Source organism: Platalea leucorodia, assembly GCF_965183815.1.
Source record: "Platalea leucorodia genome assembly, chromosome: Z".
NCBI lineage: Eukaryota > Metazoa > Chordata > Aves > Pelecaniformes > Threskiornithidae > Platalea > Platalea leucorodia.
In genome coordinates this window covers 16,947,270-16,957,512 of record NC_138858.1, presented here as the reverse complement: position 1 = coordinate 16,957,512, position 10,243 = coordinate 16,947,270, and positions in this window count along the sequence as shown.

The window sequence follows — 10,243 nt, the reverse complement described above, 5'->3', positions numbered from 1 at the left end:
TTCCCTCTGTTTTTTTCCTTTTCCAGAATCGCCTCCGTGACGCTCTGGAGAGATCTGTATTCATTAAGATAACCTGATAACCCTTCTGGACACAACATTCAGCTGAGTTTGGGAATAATACCAAAGCACAGATGTTCTCCTCCAGCTCTGGGCTTCTCACGGTGGTGTTGAAGAAGACAGAGAACATCCAGCCAGGCTGGTGTTGGTAGCCTCTCCAGGGAGAACTGTGAAGTAGCAAATGGACAAAAATGAACACCGATCACAGAAAAATGTGAATCATACGTTTTCCTTCTTTAATAAAGAAACCCCCTCTTGTCTGAAGAAATGAAGGGATTAATAAACGAAGAATTCAGAAGGCATGCTTATGTGCAGGATTGAGTAGATAACTGTTTTCTGAGAGCAGTTGATTCAGATTATAAACGAGGGCCAACAGGGACCATCAGCTAATCAAGTGCAAGCCTCTCCACCTAGCTGCCTGTGACCTAGACCCGGCTTGCTGCAGGCTTCTGGCTGGCTCCCCAGATAGTTTTGAAAGCTGTTAGTGGAATGGTGCACGCCCAGATCTCCCGCCACACTGTCCCACATCAGGACTGAATGATGCGCCCAAGGAGGTGCAGAATTCTGATAGCTGCAATGTGGCCTTTCCTGGTTGCTCCTATTAAAACAAGTCTTACGAAATCAACTGCTCGTTCCTGTAGTGATATCAATCGATCGTTTGCATGAAATCTTCTCTGTATCCAGACGACTCAGCATGTCTCCATTGCGCAATGACTTGTTCTGTGCATGAAAGGTCTTTACTGTCCTGCCCAGAGCAAGCCAGATGTGTGCTGTTACGCAAGAGAAAAGCATGTCTCTAGAGCCCCTTTGATAGGCATCTCTAGTGAAACAGTATCAGTGACTGTTTATAAAGTTTTAAAGGAAAACAAATATGGGCTGTGCCTCTGACAGAGGGCTGTTCTGTTAATCCTCCTCATCTCTTTACTATTTCAAGAGGGAAGGGAAGATATAAGGAGTTAATGACTGTCAAAATGATAGTGGTAGCTGCGAAATGCAGTGCTTGAAAACTGTAATGTGCTGAATTGTGAACCGATGTTAAAAATCCTTGAACCTTACATCTGTGACACACAGATGTCAGCTTGTTCCTTTGTTATCTTTATATTTTCAGAGGAGATGCACAGCTAGGACAGGATGTGCGTTCATATCTACTCGGTATTATCTGCTGCCTCACAAGCTCCATGCCAAATCTCGTCTACCGCGTTCAAGTTTCATAATTTTGTGACCCCACGAAGATCAGCTGACTTGTGAAATCAGGGAGATCAGTGTCTGGTGAACACTGCAAGAGAGGGTGGTTGAATTCTAGCATTCTTATCCAAATATTTTCTTTTGTATTATTTTAAATATCTGGAAGAAGCAGCAGCAGCAAGGCTAAGAACTTAGTGTCTATCAGTTTCACAAACCATAGTGATTTGGATTCTGCAGAATTATGAGAAGCATGCCTAAAAGAATTGTATAGTGGCTTAGTGCTTAAATAACAGTAGGTGTTAAGTACTTTGGGATTTTTTTCCTTTTGTCGCAGAATATAGAATCACAGAATTAAAGAATCATAGAACGGTTTGGGTTGGAAGCGGTCCTTTAAAGGATCATCTAGTCCGGCTCCCAATATAAATTCAGCAGGCCTTGGCTAGGTCAGTACTTGTTTGAGAAACCTCTTACGGAAAACCTCTGTTAAAAAGTTACCTGTGTTAATTGTTAAAATAAATATATACCATGATATTTTTGTATGGGTATACATTGTGCATCATGAGTAGAAATAACATACATACATGTTGGTTATAAAGATTTTGTATAGGTAGGTATTACCTCTTGGGAGGTGACCCACATTTTCACAAGCAAATCTTTGGTAACCTGATTTGCAAAAATGTTTTTGTTTTGTGTTTTTTTAATAAGCAACAGTGAGCATAGTGCATCAGGGCATGAGATGTGGTGATTTTTCTAGCTCTCTCTAATAGTCCATGAAAATCTGCGGAGTCTGGAAAGGATGAAAGCTAAACTGGCAGAAAAGGTTTTGACCTAGCCCACTATCAGTGCTGCTGTTCCCTGCATTACACATGCAGAAACATTAACAGGTAATTTTAGATTTCTCCTCCTTTCTGGCCATGTAATCTTCCTAGAAAATCATAACCTATGGACTGTAGTATTCCTGAGAGACGTTATGTCTGACTGATAGGTTCATATAATGTTCAGTATAGATGAAAGTTTACTTAAGAACCTGGAGACAACCAGGGAAATGTTCCACATGCAATTAAGATAATATTAAGAGCAATAAAAAGTTGGAGAATTGGGCAACCTAGAAATTATTCTCCCCAGTATCTAGGGGAAGATTTTTTTTTTCCTTCAAGAACTTTTTTATTTCTAGCACAGCCTTCCATCCGTCAAGAGCATCTGCCATCCATGCAAGACCATGCACGCTACATGGCACATTGACTGTAACTGCCGATTATAACAGCAACTTAGGTACTCCCTCTGCAGACACACAGGTGGAGCAGCTACCAAAGCACACGTGCTACTGAAGAGCACCCGGCCTCTGTCTGTTCCGTCATTTAAGTTCTTGAGACCAACCTCATGCACGATCCACGCTGCAAGCCTCAAACAGTGCCCATGCTGCTGCCTGCACAATGATTTGCCTGAACAATGGAGAATGAAGTCCTACGTTTGGCTTCAGGACAACTAGGTATCTGAAATCCCACATGATCCTTTAATCATGTATTTTGTAACTTACCTTAGGCACATGTCTGTGTTAAAGAATCAACAAAAAATTTATCATTAACTTAAAACATTTACAAGCAAGACATCATGAAGTCTTTGCAAAAAGGGGAATATAATTAAAAAGCACTTATTGTTAATTATTACTGTTATTGCAGTCATGGGATCACTTATGCATTTAGTTTCCTGGTGTGTCTCTCCTTCTGAATGCCTGCTAGCTGTGTTGGAGAGAACGTTCTGCAGCTTTATTGCCATGATTTTTAAAGTGCTACAAGTTTTTTTCGCCTCATGTTCATATTTTGTTTCCTCTTCTGGAGCTCTTACAGGAAATCTGGCAATGATCGTGATGCAGACTCAGCACAAATCCCTATTTTGTTTTTCGTTTTTTTCTTTTTTTTTGCTGACAAAAAAAAGTTTAGAGAAATTCAGCTTGCAGTTTAGAGGGCTGGATAAAACGCTGGTGGTCAAAGACAGGTGTCAGAGCTGCTCAGCTGTTCCACCATGAGACGCTGACTCTGAGCTCTACTGGGGATATGACCACCTCCTTAAATCCAATTCTTAAGACTGTTATATGCCTGATATGTAAATAATAACTAGTAAATAATATAAGGCACACATGAGTAATATTTTGAACATGTCTTCCTGCCAAGAGACAGCCAGTAAAAAATGAAAACAGAGGTCAGCTAGAGATGAGGACTTACCAAAGTAAAATGTAAGCCTGGGTCCCATCTCTCCTGTAGTTCTACAAGAGTCCTAACAAATGACCAGCCATGCAAGCCTCTATTGACTGGAGAGATGTTGAGGCGTGGTGCGATGACCATTTCTTGTCAGGACCAGGACTCACTTCTCAAGTTCCACAAGTTGAGCCAATGCTTTTGGAACGGGATGAGGAGACTCCAAAGTGGGTATTGCTGTTGTTCCCTGTCATTAGAGAACATGACACGAAGCCTGTTCAGTGTGAATTCTCAGACAAGCCAAGAGGCCCATCCAAACACATGTGAACATAGGAAATAACGGCAATTTCATGCAAGCAACCAATAGTGGCTGCTTGAATTTGGCAGGGCAGGGTTTTTTCATGTCTTTGCTATTTGCAGTGATGTGGAGTAGTGTGATGGCTTGTGCAGGTGACTTCCAAAGGTGTCCTCAGACAAGATGTCACTGTATCTTCTCTACTCTCACTTCTCTTTCTTTCAAATAGAGTTATTTCCTCTGTGTTGCATTCTGCACCCTTTATTCTGTAACGCTATTACAGTTCTACTACTCTGATTTTGACTTTTCCCTCAACCAGCCAAAACCTAGGAGACCAAAGCTGTAGGAAAAATAGGAAGACCACCAGTGTCAAGGTAGGGCTAATATGTTTGTCAGATATAACATCTCCAACCTTTGCTGGCCCACTGTCAACGTAATACAGAAATAATATTCTGTATTCAAAATTTTACTTTGCCTTCACTGTTACCTTCAAGAACCACATCTGTGGAAGATGAAATATAGGACTGTAATATCAGAAGATTGGGGACTGCTGTTATACATATTTCATCCAAAACACACAAAAAGAAATGTACGCTAGTTAATAATTATAATTTTCAGCAAAAATGTGAACTCTTCAGGAGAATAGGAAATACTTGGAAATCTGAAGCTAGTAATGGTCTTGCTATCTTTTTTTTTCACCAGTTAGTATGAATTTATGACAGCTACATTATATACTCTAGCATTAAAGCTGTTCCAGTCTATTCAATCAATAAGCATTTAGCACTTCCAGGAGGTGTGCAGTTATCCAGCTGACTATAGGCACACCCGTTACATTCTGACTGTGAGCTGCAGGTTCCAAGTAGCTATATATCAATAATCGGTACTGTACCTGCTGAACATTTGACAAAGTACTGCCTGCTGAAGGCACAACTTGTAAGCCAGCATGGCTCTGTTAACAGAAATCAAATCTAGGCAGAGGCTGAATGCTAGTCACTATTGCTGACTCTTCAAATGATGGCACAGACAGCAACAGGGAAGGTGTTACTGTAAGATAGCTGCTGTAAGTCCTCCTCGCATATCAAATGAAGTTTCCTGATACAAATCAGACAAAGATCTGACTTTTCCAGACTTCCATCAGCATTCAAAAAACAGAAGGAGGCAGTCAGTCGGTTCAGGATTTGATTGTGGCACGCATATGCATCAGCACAGCTCTCCCTCTGCTTCTGTATCAAACACATTTAATGAACAGTTCAGTTCCTCCATCAGCCCTCAGAAGGTCAGTATTGCTTTACAGTATTTCTTTATCTTGAGGTACTTGTGTCTGAAGTTCATTATGGTATGGGGAGGCCCCTTTTTTGTGAAAGCAGTTTTTACTCATGGTGGGAGCAGATGGCTATCAATCTCAGCTTCCTGTGTGCTGCAGCAGAAAAGTATACTTTGTTAAGTGAAAACTGTCACTTTGGCTGATCTACTTTTGTACTTCATCTGCAAATTGTTTCAGCAGCTCGCAAACAATTTGCTACTTAGAGTGCTTTGATGCTTAAAGGGAAGCTGCTTTTGAATCTCCAAGATGGACGGAACAGTAAAAAATGGTTGATTTAGCCAGTCATACCTTCGTTACTGGTGCTGGTGGCACATTCACATACTCGTGCCCTAAGAAGGGCACACAAATTTTTGTTCACAGTTCAGCATTCCACGACTATGCTATCTGAAAAGAAGCGTCATCAACAATCAACCTTCAATATCATGTATTTGAAGCCGTAAGTATTTTAGTTTGTCTGACTCCATTTAATGTAAAACAATCTCCATCTTGCACGCAGCTATCTGCATCTGTCCCTAAGCTCTCTTAACATCTCTTGCAGACCATGTTTGCAGCCACTGCTGTACTCCCAGGAAAATAAAGCAACATAAGAGCCGCAAAAAGTAATTTAACCAAAAACATGTCATCCATTTTTTAATCACAACTGAACAGTTCTTGAAAGAGAATTTTTTTCATACAAATCCCTCTTATTTATTATAACTGGATCCAGTTTTCACTTCAGTTTTCATATATTTCACAACAGATAAGCAAAGAACAGACTTGAACTTCCTGTAAGGTTCACTGTATACTGTCACTGAATCCCATGCACTCTGCTGTCATAATTTCCATTCCTTGGGTAGGGTTCAGTGCAGTGAACTATGCTTGGATGACCCGTTACAAATCATTAACAAGGATTTGCTTGTACGGGTATTTCTGGTGAGAAGCCCTTAAAGTCACCTGGAATGAACTGCTGTGGATTTAGCTGATGAATCGTTTTCCTCCACATCTCCTAAGGAGAGTTATTGGGTATAAAGACTTTAATGGGAATTGTATGTATTGCTGATGATACTTCTGAAGTTATGATTACAGTGACACCCCCTTGAAGACCTGATCTGTTGATGTAAAGAGAACTGTCTGAATACAGAAAAATCAAGGGGTTTGTTTAACTTTCTTTGTATTCATTAGTCCAGAACCTTAATCACTTCAGTTATGTGTTGACTCAGTGCACCGTACTGGAAAGCCTAAAGCTGCCTGCTGAATTCCTGGTGCAACTGCATCATTCCTGTGGAAGGAGGGATTGCTGATCATTGTGTGGGGTATGAGATCCATATAGGAGATCTGTACAGATACCCTGCTTTGGGCGTTGCATGATTACATTTGCTTCTTCCTGATTTACTGTCCCCAACACCAGCAGCCTAAGCAGAGTCACACCAAACTGAAGGAATTTTCAGTTTTCTTCTGTATATCACAGGACTGCCAAGTATTACTAAAGACACTGAAAAATAAAAAAAACCACAGAAGATGTCATACAGCTATGATCTTCTTAACCACCTCTTGGGTATCATCTGGTAATTTGTTCTTCCTTCACACGATAAGAGGACCATTGGTTTTAGGCCCACTGAGGTGACGTGGGGAACTTGCAGGCTGATAGAATTATTGCAGGATAAATGCAGAAAGTAAACAGAGCCAATATGGAACTCAGAACACCTGTAGGTATTCAGCAACTAGGGTCAGTTTGCATTTGATTATAACTTAGGACATGTCTGATAAAAAACAATTTTCCTTGCTAGTTACAGTGTGCTACAGATAGGTTCAAGCAGAGAAAGATACTTCATTATTATAATGGAATTTCCAAACAGAAAAAACAAAACATTTATCTACAAGATCAGAGCTCCTTTAAGTCTCATTTTGTTTTTAAGTAGACAGATGCGTGTATCAGCTATTCCTTCGTTCACTGAAACAATTTCCAGGCCTGTATCAGAGGATGTCAGCTTTTGTTCCTTCCTTTGAATTCTGAGAAGTACACATTTAATTATCTTATGCTGTGCTGGACCTCACATGTGAGGAGCACGAGACCAATATTGCACCACTATCCTTCTTTCTGGAGTTACTTTAACTAATTAACTTGTGTTTCTAATTATTTTGCTGAATTTACTTTACTTTAATATATCTTCTTAGCAAATTACCCTTTATTTACAGCATTTAACCAAGAGTTTAAGGTCTCATAAACAAATGGAAATTTGTTTATGTAAGCATTAAGCAAACCTCAACTGCCTGTTTTTGTTGCAATTTATTCTGCTGTAAAGTATGAGTGACTGCACTGAATGACACAGTTATGCTGTCATAAAATGAGAAGACATGAGAAGAATCAGTAGAGACTTACAATCTGTCAGTGGACTTTGAATTCCCTGTTTGTGACATCCTTCAGTCACAAGAGCAAAACAGACATTGAAGTCCTAAGGTCTCATGACAGAAATTGTCCTGGATCCATGTTCTGTCTCTGTCCTCTCATTATTTGCACATGTGGCAAATCACTACAGCAAACTTTACCAGAATATAATTACTGACAGCCTCATAATTCCATGTCCATTTGAGATTTTTTTTTAAGAAATGTATATGTTACCAATCCAGATAATAGAAATAACAAACATCAGTTAATTTCCAAAGACACCGGAATGTCTGTGCTGTGATGCTTTGAAAAGTTTGAAATATGTCAAAAAAGGGGATAGTTTATGTTCAATAAGAAGGGAAGGGGGCTGTCATTTCCACCAGGACCATTATTCCCCTGCAAATGAGAAAGAGAGTAGAAATAGGATAATAATTATAAAAATTATTGTTTGAAACTGAAGACTTGTCCAAATTAAAGTTCATAACTGCCTCCTGCAGTGAGACTGGAACATACTCAACAACTAAGAAAACACTTGCAGTGGAAAGCAAAATTAAGACAATTATTTCTTTAGAAGCTATGGACAAAGGGCTCCAGAAGCCTATGAATTCAAGGGGGATTAATATAAGAAATGGAACAGTCAGACTCTTAGACTGTAAATTTAACAATTATTAACATCTTTATTCTACTGTTTGTAAAAATAATGTGGAAGCGGTTTTTTTTCCACACAGAAAGCATAATGCTTCAGACTGAAGTTTAAACATATTTAGGGTTTATACCTTTCTAAAACAACTGAATTAGATCTATCTAAACCCACAGCCAACATTATAATATTCCCTACCACTTGCTTTAAGACAGAGGAACTTTTTTCCTCAATAAATCTTGAGGCAGAACAATGATCTCGGGTAAGGTGAATGTTATAAAGCATGATGCTTATGGCTTATTGCGATGAATGTAGTTAGGTTCTCCTTAATATTATAAAGGTTATAATAAATACAATGGAGTAGAATAATAAATAATATAAGAAGTAGTATTTATTGGCACAGTGATAATTGCTAACAACAGCTGCTCCTCATGTCTCTGTAAGGGAACTGAGGGTCTGCAGGTGTCTCGGCATACGATACAGGAGGAAATGCCAACTTTTCAGTAGTGACCACTGTACGTTTCCATCCTCAATGTGCTATCCATAGCAAGGTAGCTGTTTTACATGTTAGCTGCTTCAGCTCAGTTTATGCTGTCTGGACCCTTTATTCTGCAGTACTTGTCAGCTGCTAGTCTCAGAAGCACTCAGTGGTATTACATGTAGCTCATAGGCTCAGCACTTGTTAATCGAGCCTTGTGCACATCCCTCTCTACACAGCTGAAAAAGAAACAGGAATGCAATATTGCTCTTTATGTGACTCTGTCTCCACCTGTGTTGCAATAATTGGCAAGAGACCAACTGTCAATCACTACTGAGCTGCATTTTATTCCTCTCCCTATTAATAGAACTATACCTGCTTCATTTCTTTTTCATTGCTTCAGTGCTTATTTAGGTATTGACAGACGTGATGCATACCAAATACTTACTTCTAGCCACCCTTGCAGAGCTTTATTAGCACTGAAAATCCACACCCTAGCCTGAGGCAGGAGGCCCAACAAACCATCTACCAAAGGACATCATCACAGTTATAAGGGCTTGGTCCCAACCCAGCAGAAAATACAAGGATACATTTCCCTAACGATATAAGGAAAGTGAGCACATTCCACCTTTTAAAAAAAGATTAGTGCCAGTCTGACGTCCGTCTGTTTTCTGCACCGTGTCCTCCAAGCCTATTGAATAAAACTTCAGATCTTTGTCCTTCTCTCCATTGACTTGAGCATAGGACTTCTACGGGATGAACCCTGAGGTCGGCAGCTCCATTTCGCGCAACCAGCCAGAAGCATAAAGCTCATCTGTGCAGGAGACAGAGTCGCAAGCCATGGAACTAAGCAATATAAATCTCACCACCTTAAACTCTGAGGGCACACCATTTTTAAACCTTTATTTCTCCATAAGCACACATAACGTGTACCTTGAAGGAAATCAAACTCAAGCAAACTGCTGTCAAAATAAAACACGCCATACATAAACAATTCTCTCACTGAGGAAAGAGAGTAAGGGAACAGTTTAACCTGAACGTCCACAGATAACCCCAGTGATGATGGCGTCAAGAAAACATATCAGAGTAACACAGAGAGTTAAGTGGCTGTTGCCAGTTGGTAGAGCATCATGGCTGTCATGTAGCTACATTGATTTAAATGGCTGAAGATCTGTGCTCTAACCTTCAACATAAGTTGATAAACTGGCAGGTTCTACAGAAATAAGTTTTAGAACGGAGTGAGGTCATCAAGAGCAGCTGGGCAAAAGGAGCTGTGTACTGCACATGCCCTCAGACAGGGTACACTCATCTCTAAGGCAAAGATCAGACAAAGCATATGAGAGAAAAACCTGCTAGCTCAGCATTTTTACAAATGGAGACGTACCTTCCCCTTTTCGCTGTGGTTACCACTGTGTTCAGAAAACAATGACTCTTTGGCCCACCCCCCTGGTCTGACTGTACCACTACCTCCAGCTGACTGGGGTGACCGACAAACTGCACGGCCTGATGTCCAAAGTCATTATATGAAAAATACCTTGCCGTTCTGCACGATAAATAGTTTCGGCTTGGAATTAGTTAATGGAGAAATATTTTGGCTACTTTTGCTGGAGGGGTTTGCTTTGCTTGCAAGGTCGTGCAGAAGCAGCTCCCTGAACTTTGAACCGTATCTGCAAAGCGATGTAAACAAGAGCCATATAAATACCA